The sequence below is a fragment of the Castor canadensis genome, chromosome 1, assembly GCF_047511655.1.
Source record: "Castor canadensis chromosome 1, mCasCan1.hap1v2, whole genome shotgun sequence".
Lineage (NCBI taxonomy): Eukaryota > Metazoa > Chordata > Mammalia > Rodentia > Castoridae > Castor > Castor canadensis.
The window spans coordinates 89,881,197-89,908,069 of NC_133386.1; the positions used below are offsets into that span (position 1 = coordinate 89,881,197).

Genomic DNA, 26,873 nt, shown 5'->3' on the forward strand with positions numbered 1-26,873 from the left:
TCTCTGAGGGTTTTTTATTCCCTAGTGAAAGCATCTTGGGACTAGATCATTTAAATTTTTATCATTGTTATCCCTATCAGTATCATTATTAGCATCATTATTATCCAATTATGTTCACAAACTGATTCTTTTTTGGAAATACTGCCAGTGCTTGCTTTTTATAAATGCTTTTATGCCTTAGCTTTTCTCAAATGTAAATAAAGACTCAAAAAATACATATTTTGCCATGAAATGCAGTATAATTTATTTCTATGCCTTTTAAAATTAGGGCTGCAGTTGATAGAGGGAAAAAGTATTATTGTTTCCAAAAATTGCTTCTAAAAATTTTATTTTCATGGATTGAAAGGGTTTAATCAAATTTTATGACTTAAAACCTTGAGCCCTTGGCTGGTGTAGTGGTTCAAGTAGTAGTGGGCATGCCTAGCATGCGTGAGACCATGAGTTCAATCCCCAGTACAGCCAAAAAAACAAAAAAATGAGCCCTGCTGTTGATTTTCTTTTTTATTGTTGTTGTGCTGTGTGTGGGGGTACATTGTGACATTTTAAAAATATCTTGCAGTATATCAAATATATTATACTGAAGTCACCCCATACACCAGTCTGCTTTATCCCCCTCTCCCCTGTTCCTGAAACAGTTTCACCAGGTATCATTTTTCCATTTACATACATGTGTAAACAATATTTGCACTCAATTCACTCTCCCACACTCTTTCCACAACTCCTCACTCCTTCCCCTCTGGAACCCCCTGACCACACACACACCCAGGCAGTACCTGTTCTTCCCATCTGTTTTCTGATTTTGTAAAATAAAAAGAAATGACATTTTTGTTTCTTTATGATAGCTACACAGGGAGTATCCTCGTTATATTACCATGTATATATGTATTATAATCCAAATTGGTTCATATCCTCTATTTTTCTTCTTTCTATTATACTCCCCTTCTTATGGTGGTTTATCAGGTTTAAAATTTCTATATTCATTCTTGTATAGAGAGTACATCAATCATATTCACCTTCTTAACTTCCTTTTGTACCCTCCCACTCTCCTTTGTGACCTCCCCTTAGCATGACCTGTTTTTCATACTATTGCTGTATTTGTATTCCACATATGAGAGAAAAATGTGGATTTTGGCCTTCTAAAGTTGACTGACTTAATTTAAGATGATGTTCTCCAGTTCCATCCATTTACCTGCAAATGACAAAATTTCATTCTTCTTTGTGGCTGAATAAAATTTCTTTGTATTTAAATACCACATTTTCTTAATCCATTCCTCAGTAATAGGGCATCTTGGCTGTTTCCATAGCTTAGCTATTGTGAATAATGCTTTGGTAAACATAGGTGTGTGGTGCCTTTATTGTAACCTGACTTACATTCCTTTGGGTATATCCCTAGGAGTGGAATTACTGGATCATATGGAAGTTCTGTTTTTGTTTTTTTTGTGGATCTTCCATACTGTTTTCCAAGGTGGTTATACTAATTTACATTCCCACCAACAGTATATTAGGATTCCTTTTTTCCCCACATCCTTGCCAACATCTGTTGTTGTTTGTGTTCTTGGTGGTAGCCATTCTAACAGAATTGAGGTAGAACCTTAAAGTGGTTTTGATTTTCATTTCCTTTATGGCTATGGATATTGAGCATTTCTTCATGTTGTGTTTTTTAGCCATTTGGACTTCCTCCTTTGAAAAAGCTCTGTTCAGTTCATTTGTCCATTTCTTCATTGGTTCACTGATTTTTTGGGAGTTTTGTTTTTTGAGCCCTCTGAAGATTCTGGTTATTAATCCCTTGTTAGATGTATAGCTGGCAAAGATTTACTCCCATTCTGTGGGCAGCCTCTACAGATTAGAGACCATTTCTTTTCTTGAGAAAATAAATTCTTTTTAATTTCAAATAGTCCCAATTGTCAATCATTTCTCTTAGTTGCTTAGCCACTTGAGTTTTATTTAAGAAGTCATTGCCTATGGCTATTAATTCCAGTGTATTCTCTGCTCTTTCCTGCACTAGATTCAAAGTTTCAGGTCTCATACTCAGGTTCTTGATCCACTTTGAGTTGATACTTGAACAAAGTGGAAGACATGGATTATTTCCAGTTTTCTGCATGCAGATACCAGTTTCCAACAAATGTTCTTCAACATTTGTTGAAGACACTGACTTTTCTCCATCCTATCTTATTGCTGCCTTGGTCAAAAATCAGGCGGGTGTAGCTGCATGGTTTCATAACTGGATCCTCTGTTCTGTTCCACTGATCTTCATATTTGTTTTTGTGCCAGTACTATGCTGTTTTTATTGCTATGGCTCTGTAGTATAGTTTGAAGTTGCTATTGTGATAACTCCAATGTTGTTCTTTTTCCTGAATATTCCCTTGGATATTCAAGGTCCTTTGTGCTTCAAAATGAACTTAAAGGTTAATTTTTCATTTGTCAGAATGTCATGGGAATTTTGGTGGAAATTGCATTGAACATGTAGATTGCTTTTGGTAGTATAGCGATTTTGACAATATTGATTTTACTAATCCATGGACATGGTCGATTTTTCCATCTTCTCTAGTCTTTTTTGATTTCTTAAGTTCTTTTACTTCCTTTGTTATGTTTATTCCTAGTTTTTTTTTGAGGATGTTGTAAATAGAATTGTCTTCCTATATTATTTCTCAGTCTGTTTATTCTTGATGTATAGAAAGTATGCTAGCTTTTGTAAGTTGATTTTGTATCCTGCTATTTTGCTGAAGGTATTTATAATATCTACGAGTTTCTGGTGGAGTTTTTTTTTTTTGGTATTTTAGGTATAAGATCATGTCATCTGCAAATAGAGATAGTTTGAGTACTTTCTTTCCAATTGGTATTCCTTTGATTTCTTCTTCATGTGTTATGGCTTTGGCTAGGAATTCTGAGACTATGCTATGGGCTTGTTATAATAGTCTTTATTATATTCTTTTTAAAATGCTGGTGAATTGGGTTTGCCAGTATTTTATTGAGGATTTTGACATCTATGTTCATGAAAGACATTGGCCTGTAATTCTCTTTTTTTTGTAGTGTCCTTGTCCACTTTGGGGATGAGTATAATACTGGCTGCATGGAATGAATTTGGTAGTGTTCTTCCTTTCTATTTCATGTAAAAGTATGATGAGTGTTGCTGCTAGTTCTTCTTTAAGGTTCTGGTAGAATTCAGCAATGAATTTGTCAGGTACTGAACCTTTCTTTTTTGTGAGACTTTTTATTCCTGCTTCAGTTTCATTGCTTGTAATAGGTCTGTTTTGGTGATTAATATCCTCTTGGTTCAATTTTGGATGCTCATATGTGTCTAGAAATTTGTCTCTTCTAGATTTTCCAATTTATTGAATATAGGTTTTGGAAGTAGTCCCTAATATTCCCTTGGTGTTTGTTGCTGTCTTCTCTTTTTCATTTTTAATTTTATTAATTTGGATCTTTTCCCTCATTTTAGTCAGATTTACTAGAGGTTTTTCAATCTTATTTATCTTTTCAAAGAACCAGCTTTTTCTTTCGTTGATTCTTTGTATGTTATTTTTGGTCTCTATTTTGTACCGTTTGTTATTATTTCTTCCCTTCTGCTACTTTTGAATTTAGTTTCTTCTTGTTTTTCTACAAGTTTGAGATGTAGCATTAGGTCATTTGTTTGAGATCTTTCTGTGTCTTTAAATATATGCACTCATAGCTTTAAACTTTCCCCCTTAAGACTGCCTTTTCTGTGTCCCATAGGTTCTGGTAAGTTGTGCTTTCTTTCTTGTTAAATTCCAGAAACTTCTTGATTTCCTTCCTTTTTTTCTTTGATTACCCATTGCACATGGAGCAATTTGTCATCCAGTATCCTGCTCTTTGAGTATTTTCTGCTGTTTCTTTTGTGGTTGAGTTCTTGTTTTATTGCATTGTGGTCAGACAGTAAGCAGGGTGTTATTTCAATTTTCTTATCTTTGTTAAGAGTTGTGTTGTGACCTAAAATATGGTCTATTTTGGAGAAAGTTCCATGGGCCCCTGAGAAGAATGTATAATATGCTGTTGCAAGATGAAATACGCTATAGAGATCTGTCAGGCCCATTTGATTTATGTTGTCATTTAATTCTCAGGTTTCTTTGTTGATTTTTTTGTCCGGATGACTTATCTGTTGGTGATACAGGAGTATTGATTTCTTCCACCTCCACTGTGCTGGGGACTATCTGTGTTTTTAAGTCCAGTACTGTATGTTTAATGAAGTTGGGTACACAGACATTGGGCACATACAAGTTAACAATTGTTATTTCCTCTTAATATATTGCTCCTTCTAGCAGTATGAAATGAACTTCTTTGTCTCTTCTGATTAATTTAAGTTTGAAGTCTACTTTATCTGATACAAGTATTTCTACTCCTGCCTGTTTTGGGAACCCATTAGCTTGGTAGGTCTACCCTTTCAACTTAAGGCAATATTTGTTTGTTTCTGTAATGTGGGTTTCTTGTAAACAGTAGATTATAGTATCTTCCTTTTTTTTTTTTTAACCAGAGGATGTGGTTTTTATTACTGGGTTTTGGGTAAATTGTCTTCTACACTCTGTACAGATGCATGAAGAGCTAAGTAAAAGACCACAGCCAATGACGTGAGACTATGACTTGATACAGAAGTCAAACTCTTTATTTTCCTCTAAAAACACATTTTACTTGATCTTCCTTCATTATAAATACTGCAGTCGGTCAGCATAATTAAATTATTCTTGATTGTAGTGTCTTCCATTTTAATCCAGTTTTCCAGTTGGTGTCCTTTGATGGGGAACTTGAGTCCATGAACATGCAATGTTAATATTGAGAGATATGTAGTGATTCCTGTCATTTCATTGTGTAAAGGTTTTTTATGTGCAACTAATTCTACACTAATCTCTGATTTCTTGTCTGCTCTTCTTTTGAGGTTTAAAAATTACCTTCCTTTTGTGGCTATGTTTGTTTTCATCTTCTGTGTGTAGGATTCCTTTCAGAATCTTCTGTAGCAGTGGTTTAGTGGTCATGTATTGTTTTAGTTTCTATTTATCATGGAAAATTTTTATTCCTCCCTCAATTTTTAATGATACTTTTGCTGTATAGAGTATCCTAGAACTGAAATTGTTTTCTTTCAGTTCCTGAAATAGTTTGGATTTTGCTTTTGAGTTGTTTGATATTTTTAAAAGTATATTTTGGATATTAACCCCTTAACCAGATACATAGTTCGCAAATATTTCTTTCCATTCTGTAGATTGCCTTTTTTCTTTGTTGCTTATTTTCTTTTAGTAGTTCTATGGGTTTAGGTCTTACATTTAAGACTTTAATTTATTTCATGTTAATTTTTGTATATCAAAAATTGATACTGAGTTTTATGTTCCATTGGTACAGTTCATTCTTCTAAATACAGATATCCAGTTTTCCTGACACCATTTATTAGAGTGACCATCCTTTTCTCATCTTGTATTTTTGGCCTCCTTGTCAAAGATGAGTTGGCCACAGCTAAGTGAACTGACTTCAGGACTCTCCATTCTATTCTGTTTGTGTGTATGACTATTTTTATGCCAGTACCATATAATTTTTAAACTGTAGCTTTGCAATGTATTTAAAGTCAGAAAGTGTTATGCCTCCAGTTTGGTTCTTCTTGCTCAAGATTGCTTTGACTATTTGGGGTCTTTTTTGCTTTCATATGAATTTTAGGATTTTTCTACCTCTGTGAAGACGACCAATGAGATTTAGATTGGAATTGCATTGAATTTGTAGAGCATTTGGGGTAGTATGAACATTTTGACAATATTAATTCTTACAATTCATGAACATAGAATGTCCTTTAATTTATCTGTATCTTTTTAATTTAGTTCATGAATACCTTATACTTTTCAGTGTACAAGTATTTCACGTTTCCAAGGTTTATTCCTGTTTTATTATTTTGTTACTATTATAAATGTGACTGTTTTCTTAACTTCCCTTTTAGAAGCTTATTGTCTTGTTTAAAACATGCAAACCAAATGACATGACTTATTATATCAGAGATACTGCCTGGTATTTCTCTCTTTTTCTTACAGTATCTTTCCTGGGTCATGGTATCAGGGTAATTCTAGCCTCATAAAATGTGTTTTGAAGTGTTCCTTCGATTTTTAGGAAGAGCTTAAGAAGGCGTGTTAATTCTTCGAATGTTTGGTAGAATTCACTTGTGAAGCCATCATGTTCTTTGACGGTAGATTTTTGATTACTGATTTCATCTCCTTATTTGTTATTGGTCTACTTAGGCACTCTATTTACTGTTGATTCAGTTTTGCTATCTTGTATGTTTATCAGACATTTGTCCATTTCTTCTTGGTTATTCAGCTTGTTAACATATAATTGTTAATATAGTTCATTAAGATTCACTTTATGTCTGAGGCACCCATTGTAATATGTCCTTTTTTATTTCTAATATTCTTTATTTAAATGTTCTTTCTCTGTTTCTTAGTATCACCAAGCATTTGCCAATTATTTTCCTTTTCAGAAATGAACTTTTTTAGATTTGTTTATTTTTAAATATTGTTCCTTTATTCTTTGTTCCATTTTTTCTAACCTAATCTTTATTATTTACTTACTTCTACTAATTTTGGCCTTAGTTTATTCTTTTTGGTTAGTTTCAGTGGTTCATTTAAAATGATAGAACATCCGGACACAACATCCATAAAGAAACAGCCTCCTTGAAGAACAGGATAGGCCAAATGGTTTTAACTGACATATACAGAATTCTCCACTCAACAGAAGAAAGATACATTCTTCTTAAGTACACACAGAATATTCTCCAAAGTAGGTTACATTTTAGGTCACAAAACAGCTTTAGTAATTTTGGAAGACTGAAATCTTTCAAAATATATTTTCTGAACACAGTGGAATAAAACTAGAATTTAGTAGCAGTAAATAAAATGGGAGAATTCACAAGTATATGGTATAACTAAACATATCATTTAATAACCACGCAGTCAAAGAGAAAATCAAAATTGAATTTCAAAAGTATCTGAAGACAAATGAAAATAAAATTTGCCAATGGGTTGTAGCATAAAGTAGTAATAAGAAAGCTTACAGGAATAAATGCCTACATTTGAAAAGAATAAAGATCTCAAATAAAAAAAATCTTTAAGGTATTTTGAACACAGAGGTGTATAGCTTCAGTTAGAACCCAGAAGTTTTATTTTATGGCTGTGTCTCTGGGCAAGTTAACTAATCTCAAGTTCCACATCTGTAAAATGGAGTTAAGAAATGTGACTGCCTCATAAGGCTGAGAATATGCAAATGAAGTTATTAGTATACTGTGTGTCCTCATCTAAGCACTTACTGAGTTTCTGATACTTCTTGACAATTTAACTATATCTCTTTTCTCTGCTATGGTTCCTACAATGTTGAGATTGCAGCAGGATGAAATCTTTATAATTGAAAGTAACACAGTGAAAATAACAAGTTATATTTCCTACACCCCCACACACACTTAAGTACCATTAGTGTACTTAGCAGCAGCTCTTACTGACATGGTCATGGCTTTCCTGACACGCCTTCTTTTGCCAGGTCAGAAGATACCATTTCTTGGTAGCCTCATTACTCTTCTGCAGCCACAGATTTCCAGTAACCAAGATGCTTAGTAGGGCTTTATGGAATTTTTTCTTTTTGTTTTAGTTATGCAAATCCACTGTAAATTAACTGAGTGGCACAATTTTCTGATTGAATTAGTTGTTTCCTATAGAGAGAACTGTATTTTACTGCATCTTGATCTAGGATTTTGTAGTTGATGATTTCTTCCTAGCCTGTCATCTTTGCTTTGATCACAAATACTTTTGCTTAGACTATCTTAAGGCAATTTATGGATAAATTTGAAGACTATGGCTCATGAAATCGTTCTGTTTTTTCATTAATATGTATCCCATAATGATGTATTGAAATTTGTTGATGGTGTAAGTGTATTGGCCAATAAAACATTGAATTTTTTTTTTTAACATACTGACTTTTAATTTTGTCCAGGGAGCACATTTGTTATACCTTTCACTGCTGTGAGTTAGAACACCATTTCAGTAATAACACGGGTTCTCTTTTCTATAAGGACTTTCAAACAGGCTTAACTTCTGTGTTTCATTTTGTTTTGTCATAGATGTTCATCAGTTTCTTAAGGTTTGAGTCAAGTTTTTTAAGGCTACTGTAAGTTGGCTTTGTTTTCAAATATTCTTGGGGAAACATAAGTGGAGTCTAAGATTAAGTTCCCATAACCCATTTTCATCCTTGTGTAGAGTCGATTTCTTTTTTTTAATTTTAAGTCATTAGCAGTTTTAGTTAATTTGATGAGCATTTACGGAAACACTTGTCACAAATTACAGTCTTCATACTCCTTTTGATCACTGCATCATTGTCTAAATAAAACATTTCTTCAGTTCTCAAAGTATTGCTTAACTTTCATGTCAAGAAAGGGGGAACAGACAGAAAGTTGTTCAGTTTACTTTCATATTATACCATATATTTCAGTATCACTTTTTTTATACTTTATTTTTATTGTCGTAGTGGGGTACATTGTGACATTTACAAAATTTCTTACAATATTTCATAGTAGAATTCAGCCCCTCCATTATTCTCCTTTATTCCCCGTCCCCCATTCCTGGATTAGTTTCAAAAGGTCTCATTTTTCTATTTACATATATGTGTACAGAATATTTCCACCATATTCACCCCATGACCTCCTTTCCTTGTATCCTCCCCCTTCTCATCTCCTTTCTTTATACCCACCCTCCCAGTCAGGACTTGTTTGGCCTTCCTGTTCTTGTTTTTGTTAAAAAAATGACATTTTTGTTTGTTGAAGATAGCTATACAGGGTGTTTTATTGTGATATTTCTATGTATATATGTATTATCACCAGAATTGGTTCATCCCCTCTATTTTTCTTCTTTCTACCTTAATTCCTTTCTTATGGTGATTTCAACAGGTTTAAAAATTCTATATTCATTCTTGTATAGAGAGTACATCAACCATATTCACCTTAACTTCTCTCTTTTACCTTCCCTCCTCATACGTGACCTCTCCTAAGATGATCAGTAGCAGTCTACCTTCATATTATTCTAGTAATTTAACATCATTTCCACATGGAGTTTATTATCTGTTCTGACAACAATTCTGTGTAATGGTTGTTATTAATATCTTAAGTTCATAGATGAAAATTGTGAGGTCAAGAAGCTAATGGACTCAGAAAAAGTACTTGATAAACCAATAACATAAAGATGGGGTCTCAAACCTAGGTGTATGACCACTGCGTCTTTTCTTCTTTCTACTATATCATATTCCATCAATTTTTAAGTTACCTGTACATTTTTTTCCTAAATACAAAAGAAACAAACAACTCTTTTTTGATTTTCATTGAAAATAAAAGATCTCAACAATACTTCTCTCATTTCATAAGGAGAATATTTACAGTTTGCTTCAGTAAATTGCTGAATTTTATTATGTGCAAATATTTATGTTTATAGATAGCAAAAAGAAAAAAAACTGCTCTGTGGTACAATAAAGAAGCACCTTGCTTTACTTATTGGCTGTAAATAACCATCTGTTGGGAACTTTATAATTGCATGTAGAACATTGTAAGCCTATTTCTAATTGAATATAAATTATGTGGTTTTTGCTTGAATATGCATAAAAGTATCTTCCTCCCTGTTTTAATAAGTTTTGTGAAATACACTTTAAATTTTTTAGAAGATTTATAAAAGAAAATTTGGAGCTGTCATTTTAGTTCATTGTTATACAGAATTCAGAATCTGCTTCAAGAACCCCATAAAACTCATTAAAAATAATAAGGGGGAAGGGATAAGATAGTAATACAGGGGATGAATATGATCAAAGCATTATATGCATGTATAGACATATCACAATAGAACCCCTTTACACAATATATTCTAATAAAAATCAGTGCTTCATCACCACATGTATTAAAATTGGAATGATACAGAGAAGATTAGCATGGTTACTGTGGAAGGATAACACTCAAATTCTGAAGCATTCCATATTTTAAAAAATAATAGGACAAAAAAAATACTATTTTAAAAAATAATAATAAAGACAAAAAATAATTCTTGATTCAGCTTAAATAAGAGTTGTTAAATGTTAAACTTATAAAAGTCAAACATTTCTGTGAACATGGGATTGTTTCTCATTTATTTGTAGTCAATAAGAGTTGTAAAGCAAATTTTACTTCAAACATGCAGTGATTAACCCATTAACTCATTAGTTTTCCCCATAGTACCTTTTCATTCTCTTAACATGAAATGAGGAACTCCTTTTATGTGCTGGATACTGTCATAGACACCAGATATACTGCAGTGGACTAATGGTACCATATTCACCTTAACTTCTAAGGGAACTAATAATATAGAGCCATTGAGTTGGTGAATAAACATAAAATGACATTAACAACAAGTATGAAACAAAGAAATGAACAGGATGCAATACGAAAATGAAAGGGAAGACCTAATTTAAACTGTTGGTGCATGCCCTAATGCAAGAAGTGGCATTTAAGCAAGATGAAAGGGAGTTAGGTAGGTAACGAGACGGGGGCAGAAGATAGTAGTCATAGTATATATTCCTAAGACAAGATGTGTTGAAATACTTGCTCAGGTTAAGAGAAAGGAAAAGAAAGACCTTTGTAATTAGTTGAGAAAAATATAGACTATGTGGATTGGCAGGTTCCATACTGTATTAGTTTCTTTTGACTACTAAAACAAATTACCATAGACTCAATGACTTCAAACAGCAGGCATGTTTTATCTCATAGTTCTGAGACCAGAAATCTGAAATAAAGATGCAGTCAAGGTCCTTGTCCTTCCAGAGACAGGATAGTAGACTCTTCCCTTACCTCTTAAGGCTTTGTAGGGACTGCTGGCATTCTTGGCTTGTGGTTGATCTCTCCACACTGTCTTCTATACTATGTGTCTAATCCCACGCCCCCCACAAAGATATTTTCAGTGACAGTTAGTGAACACCTATATAATTCATGATTATCTCTCATCTCAGGATCATTAACTTAATCACCTCCGTAAAGTTACTTTTTTCCAAATAAAATGTTATCAATCACATGTTCCAAGGATTTGATAGAATATCTTTTGGGAGGCATTTTTTGTGCCTCTACACCAATCCAGAATTTATTTTCATTCTCACCCTTTGATTTATTAACTATTGGTTTCTCCATTCAGCTGTGAACCTGTCCCCACAGCTCTTGATCTAAGGCTATTCCTAATCTCATTCTCCTGCCAGGAACTGAAATGCAAGGGATTTTAGATCAGTGAGGCCTCAGGAGAGGTATCACTAGTCTGCTGACAGTTTCTTCTCATTCTCTACAAGAATCTGAGAAGCATTTCTCCATCTCATCCTAGACTCTGTCTTGTGATAATATACAGCTGGAACTCTTACAGTCATGTTGCTATATGTGAAGGCTTACGCAGCCATAAAAGGAAAGTAAAGCCCAGAGAGTCACTGTAAATCTAAGCCAGAGCCAGGTCAAGTCAATCCTGAAGGCTGCTTAGTTTCTGGACTTCCAATCATATAAGTCCATTTTATCAACATTAAAGGTGTTTTAGATTGCTTTTACTGCACAATCAAGCACAACACATCTTAATTAGATAGGCCATGGCAAGGAATTTGGGGTTTATGGGATGGGAGGTCTTGATTGTTTTAGGTTTCAAAGTTTAGAGAGGTACAAGAGGTGGAGGTAGAGAAACAATTTAGGCTATATAGTAGTCCAGGTGAGATTGGAAGTGGCTTAGTAGGGTGGTGTAATGGAGATAGTTGTACATATCTAAAGCATATATTAGGGAGAAAGTATATAGTGGAATATTTCTCAGCAAAGTTGGTAGATAGAGGGCACACATCTAGTTTGACTCCTACCCTGATTACAACAGGAACATGTAGGGAAAGCAGGTGACTTAAATGATTGCAACAAAATATTAGAAGCTAAGGAGGACTTAAACATCTTGTAAGTGCCTCAGTATATCCATGAAAATAAAATTACCTATAGATGAATGAATAGAGGCCAGGAGTTGCAATCTAAAATAAGGATAACTGTTCAGTAGTGTGCTTTTTTCTGACCTCACATGTTAGGGAAATTCCCACAGAAAGAAGAAAGGAAATTTATTGTCTTGAAATTTTAAAAATGGCATCCTATTGAAGAAACTTGATAGTTGAGAATCAATGCACCATATCTTTAACATGGTGATTAAGTAAGCATATAAGTAAAGTTACTAATACTTTCTCAGCTGTCATGGTAATGATATTTTGGGCCTCTAGACTGCAGACTCTCTGGAAGTCAGTTTTGTAGAACTGACCACCCCAAGAGGAGATGGAAACATGTAGTAATATCAAAGATTCCCTAAAGGAAAGAGAACAGTCATGCGTACCATTCTACACTGAATCTTACAATACACTGTCCACTTCCACAAACTAGGGTCGTCTCTTTTAGTTATTGCTCTTAAATATAAGCAGATTCGTATGGAAAGACTCTAATATCATGAATCAGACCTTAAAACCAGAATGGGGGAACCAATGAGAAGGCAGACAGGCAAAACATAAATTTAAAATATATAAATGTGTGTGTATGTGTTTGGATATTCCAGAAGGATAAGAACATGTTTTACAACTGTGAAAAAAGAAATGGTGCTTTACGTATCTCAGGAAATGAGAAAACTCTTTAAATTAAGAATGTGGTAATGAAAATACATAATGTAAAAGTACAGAAGGTTAGATAGGAAAACCTCCAAGAAAGAAGAACAGGAAAAGAGAAAATATGGGAGCAAAATAAAGAAATTTAGAAGTCCAGTTGTAAAGTACAATATTTAAATAATAGGGATTCCAGAAAGAGAACTGAGAAAACAAGGAAATCATCAAAGGCATAATTTAAAAATTTCCTAAAAATGAAATACCTGTATTTCTAGATTCAGAGCCCATCAAGTGCCCCATACTTGCATGAAAATAGATATACTAAAGCCATGCCTGTGAAATTTCAGAAAACTAAGACAAGGGAAAATCCCATATGCTTCCAGAGAGAAGACATGGGAAGAACCGACAATTCTCAAATGAAGTGTCAGGAATACAAGTAATTCAGATTTTCTCAAAAGCCACAGTGGAAGAATTGAAGCCAACAGAAAACTTTCCCAAATATTTTTAATAAATTTATTCCCAATCCAATTTTTTCCCTGCTCAACCTTTTAGTCAGGTATAAGGGTAACTATAAATATTTTCAAGCATATTATGTCTCAAAATATATGTCATAGGCACCCTTTCTAAGGCTGTTGCTAGATTTTATTCTACAATAAAATGAACTAGCAAACTATGAAAAAAAGCAGGAAACACAGGAAACTGAAAAAACACCCTATGAGAGAGGATGATGCTAAAAGGAGATATCAGGATGAGTTAGAGGGTAACTATTCTGGATGGAAGTAGATCAGAAGATTCCAGGATTAAGGAAATAAAATTGATGGAACATACAATACATATGAATATCTTGAGAGCAAAGTAAGGTGAATTTTTATTGACATACAAAATTAAACCAATCAGTAAACCAAGACAGTTATTAGCTATATGAACATATGCAGACAAAAGATATTCTAGGTGCCTTGACTATGTGTAATATTTATGTAGCTAAGAATAATATAAAACTATTGAGTAGTGATCAAGCCAACATTCAGAATGGAAAGTATATAGCAGGCAGAGGGAAAGAGAGACGAGAAGGAAGATGAGTACAGGCCAGAGCAAGTCAAATTGTAATAATTCATAATGGAAAAGCAATATTTTTAATGTATGTCATTTAGAATAATGTAGGTATATCATTTTACCACAGTTTTCTGTTGTTATAATTTGTCTCTTGCCCGAGTTTCCATCTTTTAGGTATCTCCATTACAACAGCATTTTCATTCCTACTTAGTGTTCTAATTTACTTCAGAAACTCTTAGACACAGCAGAATATGGCACTAGGATGGCTATCTTTCATGTTCATATGGAGACTTACTCATGTTTTAAAACAAACACTTTTATTCTGATGAAAAAACACCCATGTCTGTCTTGTGATGACAATGATTTGAAATATGTGGGATTGTTCTGGGAATCAGTATTTTCATCAGATGTCCCCTAATAGGAATGTGTACTGAAAAAGAATTGGTGTTCTAGAGAAGTTGGAAGGGATAGAGACTCCTTCAGAACATCTTTTTTTAAAAAAGGCTCCTTGACTCTTTCATGCTTTCTCTTTTGTGTTAACCTACTGACTGATGTAATAATGTTTATCTCTCTTATCTCTCATGGCCTTTTGGTTCTCATCCTTTTAAGTTAAATGTAAAGCACAGCCCTTAACATGTTATGGTCTAATTGAATTAAGTAATTCTAATTCTCAGTTAGCCTTACTGAATTGAATTGTTGAATTAATAGGCAAGTAGCTAATATCCCTTCTGTTAAAAGTGGATGTCCTTGCTTGGCATGGTGGCACATACCTGTGATCTCAGCTTAGGAGGTAGAGGCAGGAGGATTATATCATCCTGAGCTATGTAGTAAATTCAAGATCAGCCTGGGATATATAAGAAGACCCTGCCTCAAAAATAAATAAGTACAATATTGGTTATCAAAGGCTGAGATATAACTTGGTGATAGGTAGAGTGCTTGCCTCAGGAGGTCCTGAGTTCTATTCCCAGTATCTTTATCTCTCTCTCTCTCTCTCTCTCTCTCTCTCTCTCACACACACACACACACACACACACACACACACACGTCAAGGTCAAGTCATAGTCACCAAATATGCTCCATTGAGCCACACACATGAAGGTTAACATTTATATAAAGAATTAACTTTTAAGAAAAAATACTAGGTAATTATAAAATAGTAAGTAATTTAATCATAAGGTAAAACAGTAAAATTAATGACCCTAATACATTTACTGATATTGTATCATATGATAAGTACAGGTTGCTTTTGTAGAGCTAAGTGGGTAATTCCTTTCATTTTGTTATTTTGCTAATGTTCCACATCAGTGCAGTTAGATTTCTTCAATGGGTGCTATTCTCAGCATGTAGGATTCCTGCTCCTCTTTTTAATATATATTACAGCCTTGGTACTCAAAATGTGGACCAGGGACCGATTAGTCATGTTGACATCACCTGTGAGCACGTTTCAAATGCAGAATCTCAAACCCCATTCCAGAACAATGAAATTTCATTTTGCATTTTAATAAGGTTCAAATAATTCATATGGGCATGAAACTTTAGAAGCACTACATTAAAAGACAGATTTTACTCCATTTCTTCCTAACTCAGATTGGTGTACATTTATTGAATTCTTGCAAAGTGCTTTACATGGATCATTTCATGTAATCTTTATAACAATCCAGGAAAAGTTATTATTCCTCTTTTACAGATGAGAAAACTGAGGTGTAAAGAGGTAAAATAATATTCCCATGACACCATCTAAGCAGACCATTGATCTAACCCAAAAAAGGACTACTCAGTAGGCTGTGCTCTTAAACAAGACATTTGCTGCTTTCCTAAATCTATGCTTTCCTTACCCTTAGTCGCTGGTAGTTCAGGACCCTGTACTCCACCACCTGTCTCCAAGCTCAGAGAACTCTGTCTTTTCCATGTCATAGCCTAAGGAGTTTTTGAGTCTGAAAATATTTACCTTCTCGCTGCCCTCATCGTTGTCATGCTTACCAGTGCGGGTTTTAGGGTTAGGCATAGATTGTGTTACCTGTTGTGTGTGGGGTCTGAGGAAGCACAGACTGTTGGGACTTAGAATGAGATAGGGAACTGTTATGAATGCAGCCTGGCTTTGGCATTTATAATTCCTGTGGGGAAAAATCACATCCAGGAGTAAGGAAGGAACAGGATAAGAGGAGGGAACCTGAGTCCATTTTCGCTAGACCCCTAAAGCAATGAAAGTAGATGATTTTTTTTCTATCAGTGTAAGACTTGATATGATTTTAGGCATAAGGAAAAAAAACAAAGTTCTGAAAAATATTTTCATCTATTTAAAGCTGCTTTATTGAGCTGTAGTTGTATAATAAACCATACATAGTTAGGACAGAATTTTATAAATTTCATAAATTTGCATCTATTTAATTTTGTCTGAAATGCTTTTCATAGGAGGCAACCACTCATAATTTGTATACTACAAAATACAAAATGAGGTACACCCAAATATCATTAAGATTTTATGCAAAATTGCTTATGACTTTTAATGAAAGATTAGCTTCAAATTTATAACAATCTATCAGTGAGTAAATATAACACATATAGTAATAAACTATTTAAATTGACTTTATTTCTCCTTAGAGCTTTTGCTTTCAGTAGGACTTTTTATATTTCTTTGGAAATCTGTTGTTTTCTCCCACTCCTTAGTTTTGTAGTCAACTGCAGCTTACTTTAACCTTCTATATGCTTGAGGGAAACCATGGTGGTCATTTATCTGGAAAACAGCATTGTTATTTTTGTACATGTATCAATGATCACTGCCTGAAAGATGAAGCCTTTCTTCTTCCTTATGTCCTGGCAATTACAAAGTCCAATGAATTTAGTCCCATTTAAGAGAAGGAAGACAGTTGGATGAAACTGGATGCAAATGAGTATAGATAAAGTATTTATTCTGTGATATGCATGGACCCAAGGATATAAAAGTGACAGATGTTAAAATAACTAAAGAACTTTAATGATTTTAGAGCCTAGGGACTATAGGAAATAAAACAATAGTAAGTATTTCCATTCTTGGTCTTAAACCACCACAGGCTCAGAAAGGTTTCTTAATTTCCTTTATTGAAAGTTTTGGGTTATATTTTGAAATTGAATTATTCTTAAAGAAAAAGGTCAATTTTTGTCCTAAGAAAGAGTTCTTAAAGTTTTAGTGATTTTCATACAATTCTAGTTTTTTTTATACAAAGAAGCATCAAGTTGAACAAAACACTAGAAATTAAACATTGCCAGTTTTATCTTCTTTTATAATTTCAGAGTAAAATCAAATACCATCAGAACATTTAAACGATAATATATGCTACATTTTAATGAAGATTTATATAGAGTTAATGACTTGTAAATACATGAATATTAATGCTTACTTTTGGTATTATGCCAGGAAATGTGTTCCTTAGGAAATAATACTGAAACTTCTTTTTACATCGAACCAATTTTACATAATTAAATTAAAAATCATGTTAGACAAATTTACAGAAAACTTCAGAGAACTTCAAATTATTTCTTCTAATTGACAAAATAAGAAGTGGTCTTAGCCTGTTTCTGTGTTGTTGTGTGTGTGTTTAATAGTGGTGTATGAGTCCCTGCCAGATCCACTGAATCTTTTGGTATCTGAACTTTTCAAAAGTTTCATAAGAACTGTGCTGGAGAGACAGTATAATTAAAGTCAGAACACACACACCACTTAGAAACCAAAGGGACAAGCTTGCTTTTTTTTTTTTTTTTTTTTAACTTTCATTAGATGATCTAGTGTGGTCACTAATGAAGTTTCCAGGTACTAGTATATGCACTCATTTCTCACTGTGAGCTGTGTATCCACTAGGTGAACCTGTTACAGAGGAGACTCTGCAAGCTGATCACCTATCACATGCTGGCTTTTTGGCAACTTTAATGGTGGCATGATCTGACTCAGCAACCTGGAGAGACCCTGTTTATGTACACATGCTGTATGAAAATAGATTAATGTTTTTCCTTGATACATTTCAAAACTATGAACACAAGACTTCATTTTCCATGAATTAATTAAGTACGGAGGGAATTATTACTGAAGACACAGTACATTCCTAGGTACAAGAGTGTCAATTAAAGCTGGCAGAACAATTCAATCACAGGAGTTATTAAAAAGCTCTTTTAAAATTTACATTCTAGTAACAGGAAATGGCTGGGTGCTGAGCACTGTTAAATGTAAATGTCCAGTTAAATTGACTTGCCCTAGGTTGTTTTTTCAGAATACCATATTTGCTGGCCCAATTTCTGTCCCATGATAAATGGAAGAAAAGACATAATCGACCATCCGGGGTTTGTTCAGTTGCCATCCTAGACAACCCCTATTAATTCTATTTCTTCTCACTTTCTAAACAGTAACTTCTTCAGAGTTCCCAAAAAAATCAGTTGCAAAATATAGAGCCTTTCAAAGCTTGTGGTTTGTTAGGAGCTCCTCCCGTCCCATGTGTTTTTACAATATAAGACACTGGTACTAGAATTCCTCTATCAGATAAACATTGGAGTAAGATAGTTTAGAATTCAGAAAATCACTGGGGATTTGAATTATGAAACAAAAAAGGTTTTCATTTGCTACAAACTCTCATAACCTGTCTTGAGACTGCATTTTATCACATAAAAAGGATTAGAGAAGGTTAAAATGTTGCTTGTGGAGACACTTTGAAAACTTGTAAACCTTTATGCAGGTACTATTATTTTGTTGTTAGATTTGCTTTCTCTCTGGAATGAGAGATGATATTTAAAGGTCAACTTCATCATTAACATCCATATGAAGATTTGTTCCAAGGCAATTCAGGCAGTTCCCAACTATACATGCCTCCTTGGGATGAGCAGTTTAGTATCTAGAGGCATCATACTTCCATTTTTGCAATGAACTCATGACAATGGAGAATGACACAATGAAAGTGATAAGAGGGAGGGCATTGAGAAAGGGGGATAACAGGACACAACTAGACATTTCTTACTTTCCTATTCTTCCCTCCATTCTTATTTGACTCCTTTATGATTCTGTAAAGGAGTTATATAGTATGAAAAAGCAAAAGCAAGCTATGTAAGAGATTGTGGGTGTATGTACCACTGGGCATTTGCTCACTTATTTTTGTGAGACAGTGGAAGATGTTACTAGCATGGAATTTTGTGGAGAGGGTAGGGGAGTATATTCTTTTGGTGTTGTTTATAAGAAAGCCTTTAGTCCCAGGGTAATACTCACCTAGCAAATAAAACTTAGAAAAAAGAGTAGGAAAAAAAAAAGTGGAGAAGGAAGCAGGAAGTAGCAGGAAGTTGAGCCATAAGCTGTCTATAGTTGGATGTGAATAGTTTTCAACTTTGTTGTGTTACTCAGAGTCCCCAGACCTCATTGGACGGTAGATAGTCCAACAGATAGTTACTCAGGTTTACAGTATTACAATCTTGAATGGTACTTTTGGTATTCTCTCTTTTGAATGAATGCCACAGAAACATCTGAAGCTCAGATGCCCTTGACAGTCTCTAACTTAACATACCTACGTGTCTCTTTAGATATCCATTATATCTAAAAGAATGAAAAAAGTAGAAAGAATGAAAAAAAGTTATGGCATGAGAATTATTTGGTTAAAGCATTTCCTTAATTCTTTTTGTAAGAATTAAAAAATGCTTTTTAAAAAGCATTAGTCCTATGGTGGAAAATTTATTTACAGTGCAGCAGTAAAAATGGAGTGCAGATATCTTCAGCAATTTTCATTTACTTTGGGTTAGATATATACTCAGTAGTAGGATTGCTGGATCATAGGGTAAATCTGATTTAAGTGTTTTGAGGAATTGTTGCTGCTTTCCACAGTGGCTGTCCTAATTTATATTCCCACCAGCAGTGTGCCAGAGTTCCTTTTGCTCCACTTCCTTGCCAGCACTTGTCTTCTTTCATCTTTTTGATCACAACCATTCTGAGAGGTGTGAGGGGATACCTCACAATGATTTTGATTCACGTTTTCCTGATGATTAGGAATTATTTGCTCTTTTTTTTCACATACCTTTTGGCAATTTGTGTCTTCTTTTGGGAAATGTATGTTCAGTTTCTTTGCTCTTTTCTTAATCAGGTTTCTTTTTGCCTACTGAATTTTTTCACTTACATATTTTGGAGATTAAACTCATTATCAGATACATGGTTTCTAAGTATTATCTTCCATTCCATAGGTTGTCTTCTAACTTTTTGATTATTTCCAAGGCTGGGCAGAAACTTTTTAGTTTTTGTGGACTGTGTTCTGAGGATGATATCCAAAAAAAAAAAAAAAGCACTTTCCCAGAACAATGTCATGTAGCATTTCTCCTGTGTTTTATTCAAATAGTTTTACAATGTCATGTTTTATGTATGAATATTTGATCTGTTTTGTGTTTATTTTGTATATGCTGTGAGATAATGGTTTGATTTCATTATTTGGTGAGGGAATGTCCACTTTTCCCAGCACCTTTTTTGAAGAGAATATTTTCTTCTTAGCTTTTTTTTTTTGCAGTACTGTGGTTTGAACTCAGGGCCTATACTTTGAGTAACTCCACCAGCCCTATTTTTGTGATTGGTTTTTTTCGAGACAGGGTCTTGCAAACTATTTGTCTAGGCTGGCTTCAAACTGCGATCCTCCTGATCTCTGCCTCCTGAGTAGCTAGGATTACAGACCCTAGCCACCTTTTTGGTTAACAGTTCATGGGATTTTTTTTTTTACTGAGCTCTCTCTGTTAAAGAGAGAAGCTTTAATGTAACAAAGAAAAAAGCAATTCATTATACACAAGAGAGATTCCATAAGGCTATTAGCCAATTTCCTATTATAAGCTTTATAAACCAGGAGGCAGTGGAATTATGTGTTGAGAATACTTATTCAGAATGCTCAAAGGAAAAGAATGACAAAGGAGAATACTACCACAGCAAAGATGCCCTTCAGAAGTGAAAGTAAGGTAAGGGAAATCTCAGGTAAAGAAATCTCTAGGGAGTTCATCACAAGATGTGCCTTATAAGAAATTATAAAGGGAATTCTTTGAGTTGAAATGAACAGACACTACAGAGCAACATAAAATGTGTGCAATTATAAAACTCACCAGTAAAAATAAATATATAATCAAATTCGAAGTACTGTTAGCAGTGTAATGGTGGTATGTAAATCACTTTTAACTCTAATATAAAATTTAAAAGAAACAAGTATTAAGGATATTATATTTACAATGATTTATTAATGGATACACAATATGCAATGATGTAAAATCTGGTATCAGTAGCATAAAGTGGTGGAGAGAAAAAGCAAAAGTGTAGCTTTATTTATGATCGAAATTAAGATGGTACCAACTTAAAATAGAATGCTGTATTGAAGCTTTGTGTAAGCTTCATAATAACCACAAAGAAAAAAGCCTTTCATAGATGTAGAAGACAGAGAGAGAAAGAAATCAAAACTTTTTTTTTTCATTTTTCTTTTATTATTCATATGTGCATACAAGGATTGGTTCATTTAGAAATCAAAACTTACAACTGAAAAACAATTAACAAATCAAAAAGGAAGATAGCAGGAGAGGAAGAACAATACAGAGGAACTACGTAATGGAAAACAGTTAACAAAATGACCATAGTAAGTCTTTATCAATAATTACTTTAAATGTCAGTGGCTTAGATTTTCTAATCAAAAGGCAGAGTAACTAAATATATAAATAAAAAAGATCCAACTGCATGTTGACTACAAGGAGATCACTTTAGGATAGTTCCAGATAAAAAGAAAGAATTTGTTGTGAACAGACCTTCATTGAAGAGGTACTAAAGGAAATTCTTAAGGCTGAAAGAAAATGGCTGTGACAGTGGCTTGAATCTAAAGGAGGAATGAAGAGCACTAGAAGTGGAAAGTATGTACAAAAATACATTTTTAAATTTTTTTCTTCTGTTATTCCTTTGTAAAACAGAATACTCACTAAACTAAAAACTACACATACATGTACATATGTGAACATTGTATCTTTTGTTCTATAAAAATACATATAACAGTAACTGCAGAAGATGGAAGAAGTAGAGCTATGGTAGAGTAATCTTTCTTTGATTTTAATGACAGTAAGACAGTTAAGATAGATTAGGCACATTCCAGAATGTTTTCAATTAGATATTACTGTATTAAAATGTATATTTGAAGAATCTTCTATGTAATAACATGTTATAAACTTGGGGGACATTATTGCTGAGTCTAAAGAGAAAAGAAGTTGAATTTAAAGTCTTTTTTATCCCATTCAAGTAATTATTAGAACTTTCCATTTTATAAAAGAAGAAATCAAGCCAATTCAAGCAGTTGTACTAGGGGCGTAGGCCAGGAAAAAAATAAATACATGGAATTAAGTTTCAAAAAACTTGCAATTTCAAAAGCAGAATCAGTGAATTCAAGAAATAAAAATTAAAAAAATATAAGGACAGGTAGAGAAGGGATAATTTCAAAAATTTTTAAACATAAACTGATCTTACATGGTTAATATGTGTTTTCCATTTTTCCTGAAAATAAGAAAAAAATCATTTAATTCTGTGCCATTTACACAGATTGTTTTCTGATAGCAAAACTTGTTAAACATTATAACATATTACCAGAAGCAGTTGTAAATTGTTATATTATTAGTATTCTGTTACCATAAGAAACACCTATGATAGTGAATTTATAAGGAGGAAAGTTTTTATAGTGGCTCTCAGATTTGGAAGTTTTAATCCGTGACTGATTGGCTTTTGTTGTTTCGGAGCCTGTGGTGGCACAGTACATCATGACAGCAACACATGGCAAAGTAAGCTCCTTCACTTCACGACAGCGAAGCATAAGAGAGAAACAAGGGTCCCACAATTCCCTTCAGGAGCATCCTCCCCAATAACCTAAAACCTCCCACTAAGCGCTACCTCCTAAGGGTTACATCACATCCCAGTAGGACTATGGGCTAGGGACCAATCTCTTAACACAAGGGCCTTTTAGGTACATTTTAAATTCAAGCTGTAGCATTTTACCCCTGGTTTCAAAGGGCTCCTGTCCATCTCACAGTGCATAGTGCATTCAGTCCATCTCCAAATATCTCCAAAGTCTTAACTTCCAACATTGCTTAAAAGTTCAAGTCCAAAGTCTCCTCTGAGACTAAAGGCAAACTCCTAGCTGTGAGCTCCTTTAAGAAATCAGTAAACAAGTTAATACTTCCAAGATACAGTGATGCAGGGTAAACATTGTCATTTCAAAATGAAGGAACAGGAAAATAGCAAGGAGAGTTCAGACTAATGCAGGACCAAAACCCAACAAAGTGAATGTTTGATTCTGTAACTACATGTCCAGCATTGTGGGTACTCTGGCCCACTATGGGCTCCTGAAGACTTTGGCAGTCATGCCTCTATGGTACAGTTGGCTGCAGCCCACATGGTCACTATCTTGGGCTGGCTTTGTATGCTGTCTGCACCTTCTCTAAATAGATGTCATATGTTTCTAGCAACTATCTTCCTGGGATTTCCACTGTCAGTTTGGTTTTACCCTCCAGCCTCACTATCAAAGGCTGCCAGGGCTGCTTATAGGAATTCTGATTCTGCCATCCTTGTCTTGCCTCCTAGTTGGAAGCTTCTGTAACTCTTCACTTCCGCATACTTGCAAAGCCAGCACCATATACACAGTGTCAAGATCTGTCACTGCCAGAGCCTGTGTGAACCACACCTTCAGTGGTTCCTGGGTGCCTTTCTGGCTGAAATGAATCCAGGGAAATGATCCTTGAGGTGGTCTCAAGCAGACAGGGCACTCTGGGGCCCTCTTCTCAATGACTCTGTCCTGGGAAGTCTTTGAAACAAATTTGTACTTCTCTACCTTTGCCCATGTTATGGGTAAAGTATTGCCTACTCCTGAGATTCCCTAAGGCCATCTTTTTCATTGTTTTTGTGCAAAATGTGTGGCTTCTTTTTAAGGTCCTTGGCCACACCAAATATGTACCATCTCTGGCCAAGCTCTGAACTTTTCACATTTTTCTGCTTTGTGTTTTTTTCGCTCAGTTCTTACTGTTAATCTGTCTAAAAGAAGCCAGTAAGACCCATGGCACTGCCTAAGTGCTTTGCTGCCTTGAAATTTCCTCTACCAGATAAAATAGGCTGTCACCTTTAAATTCAGCCTCACACAAAGTTTTAGGAGATAAAAAAAAATACATTCAAATTTCTTGCCACAGATTAACAAGAATGCTCTCTAATCTAATTTTCAAGAGTCCCCATTTCCATTGGAAACTTAGTATAACCTTTACTGTTCATATTTCTCTCAGCACTATTATCTTCTGAACCTCCAGCAGAATTTTCCTTTGAACTCTGCTTATAGCATTCAAGACTGTCTAGCATCTTTCTCCAAAGTTTTCCTCCTCCTACAAACTAATTCCAAAGGACTTCCCACATTCTTAGGTGTAGTAATGACAGAAGTCCCTCTCTGGATACCAGTTTTCTATGTTGGTCATCTTTTTGTTACTCTAACTTATAAAATGGAAAGGTTTATTTTGGTTCACATTTTTAAAGGAAATTTCAGTCCATCACGGGCTGTATTGCTTTGGACCTAAGCCTTTAACACATAGGTCTGTGAGGAACATTTAAGATCCAAACCATAGAAATCCCTTTAATTTTCCAAAGACTCATGGTAGGTATAGAATATAGGGAGGGCTTGACCTAGAAAGTATTAATTATCTTGGATACTGGATTATTAATAAGTAAACACACACATATACAGGGGCTCCCAGAACATGGGGTTATGCAGGCAAAACAGACATGTGAATGCTGTAAGGGAATATCCATTAAATATCTTTAATAACTATTTTAAAAGAATTCAGTTATTATGTATTTTAGAACACTTTTAAGAATTTGGTTGTTAACATAGATTAGGAGTTGGCAAATTATGCTAGTAAGTCAAATTCAGCTTGCTACCAATTTTTATCAATCAGATTTTATTGGACTACACCCACATACATTTGTTTGTGTGTCGTTTGCATCTGCTTTATGCTGCAGGGTAGAGTTGGATAGTTGCAACAGAGGCTATACCTGAAAAGCCTGATATATTTATTATTGACATTTTACAGAAAAAGTTTGTCAGGCACTCATAAATAATTTAATTTGTTTTATTTTCCCCGGGGAGTAACCTAATCAGTTTTATGGCTTGTGAAAACTAATTTCAGCATCACTGAGGTGAAAGATTTATTTGAAAAACAAGTAAATGGATGAGTGAATGTATTCATTAGAGAATATTAGGGTAAACTAGGAAATAAATTCAGATTTCAGGTGTAAGATAATAAAAGCCTGAAATAAGGGCAGTGGTAGGAGGGACAAAGAGAGTATAAATTAAAAGTTTCTTAAGAAATAGAATTAATTGGACTATACTTGGTTGTTTCTAGTCATTTATTTCTGTGCTTTTGCCAGTGACTCTTATTTTGGAGATTTTATTTATGGATTTTTGTTCAGGGGTTTGAACTCAGAGCCTTGTACTTGTTATGCAGGCACTCTACCACTTGAGTCATACCTCCAAGCCCTTTTTTGCTTTAATTATTTTTCAGGTAAGATTTCATGGTTTTGCCTGGAGAGACTTCAGACTGTAATCCTTTTACATCTATAGCCTCCTGTGTAACTGGGTCCATGGGTACACACCACAACCCAGCTTATTTGTTGAGATAAGATCTCAGGTCACATATATATTTTAAAATATGTGAAGGTAAGAATGAATGACTGTGTAATTAACGCACCCCCCTTAGTTTCAACAACACATTTTCCGATCATGTTTTATCTATCTCTGCTCCTTAATACAATTCTAATATCGGTAAAGTATTCTAAAGCAAAACCAAGAACCAGTCTAAGGGTAAGCAATAGTGTTAATCCTATTAATACTCTCACTGCAAATAGAGGTGCACAATTAATGTTAGTATATTTGGTAGTTTAAACTTCAGAAGTATCTGAAACTGTGTTGGTCATGAGCTGGTGTACTGTTTCTCACTCTGGGGAGTTTTCCAAAATGAACATGCCATGGCCTATCCCTAGATATTCTGGTTTGTGGTGCTGTAAAAGTCCTGTGATCATGTATTTTGACAATATCTTAGCAGCAAAGACTCCAAAGCACCAGATTAGTTAAACGCCATGGTTTATGAGGTATCTTTATGGTTTCAAACATAAAACATCATTGCTAATTTTTTTTTAACCATTGCATCATTTTTAGGCTTAAATCAATGCTAAGTCTGTGGATACTGTCATTAAAAGTGTATGACCATTTTATGACTTCAGAAATTTGGAAAACATTGCAGGGGGGTACCTTGTACATAAAATGAGCATGTATGTCAGAATTTCTGGGCTAGTTCCGGTTCTTGCCTCTTGTCCTGGAGAAGAGTGTTATTGGCACTCTGTTTCATTCTCAGAAGGATCCCAGTTTGGACCATTATAAATATGATTGAATATTTAGTAACATGAAAGTTATGTAGCCTACTTTTTTGATCACGGTTTGAATTTCTATCTGAAATTGAAAGCCACTGAAATAGCATAATGTGATTTAATTAATTGTTTTTAAAGATCGTTGGCCAATGTATGGTGACTAGGTTGAAGGAAGGGTATTCCTAATTCTAGAGGATGGCAACAAATGCAGATCCCATTCACATCAACTGTGGACTTTTGCAAGGGGAGGGGGGGTGTGACTAGAGATCATTGTGGGAACCTTCAGTGTCAAGAATGTATCAGTGGTTGAGGTCATTTAAGAATGAGTGTTAAAAAAAACAAAAAAAGAGAGGACCAGGACTGACCCTGGGTCCTGGGAAAAGGACAGGTATAAGAAAAACATTGATAAGAGGTTGTTTCCAACAGAGGGTTTCCTCTATAGTAAATTTTTTTTTTAAAGACATCACAGGTTGAATTCTTGGGAAAGCAGATTCTGGATGTTAATATACAGGACATTTATTCAGAAGGCCTTTAGGATCAGTGTCTGTGGAAGATAAGGCACAAAGAGAGTATTGACCAAAAGGGAAGTGAACCCTCAACAGTCCTGACCCCCTTATCTGAATGAACTCCAGGGCGCACTGGAGTTAGTGTGATCTTTCAGAGCTGTCCCTCGCTGGGCCAGAATTCTAGAGTCATTACTCCCACATGGGTTCAGTACTAGAAGATGAGTTATCCTGGGAAAGGGCATGACTTTGGACTAGTTGGCTTTCCCCAGGTAAGGCAGTGTCTCAATAGT

General features: G+C 34.5%; 1 protein-coding gene and 1 non-coding gene across 5 annotated transcripts in view; both read left to right on the forward strand.

The window, feature by feature from the left end:
* Positions 1-26,873, forward strand: part of Mei4 (meiotic double-stranded break formation protein 4) — a 178,294-nt gene that overhangs the window by 59,028 nt on the left and 92,393 nt on the right. The gene's annotated exons all lie outside the window — the stretch shown is intronic.
* LOC141416237 (U6 spliceosomal RNA) lies at positions 9,889-9,990 on the forward strand. Its single transcript, XR_012441032.1, has one exon. It is a non-coding gene; the product is annotated as a U6 spliceosomal RNA (small nuclear RNA).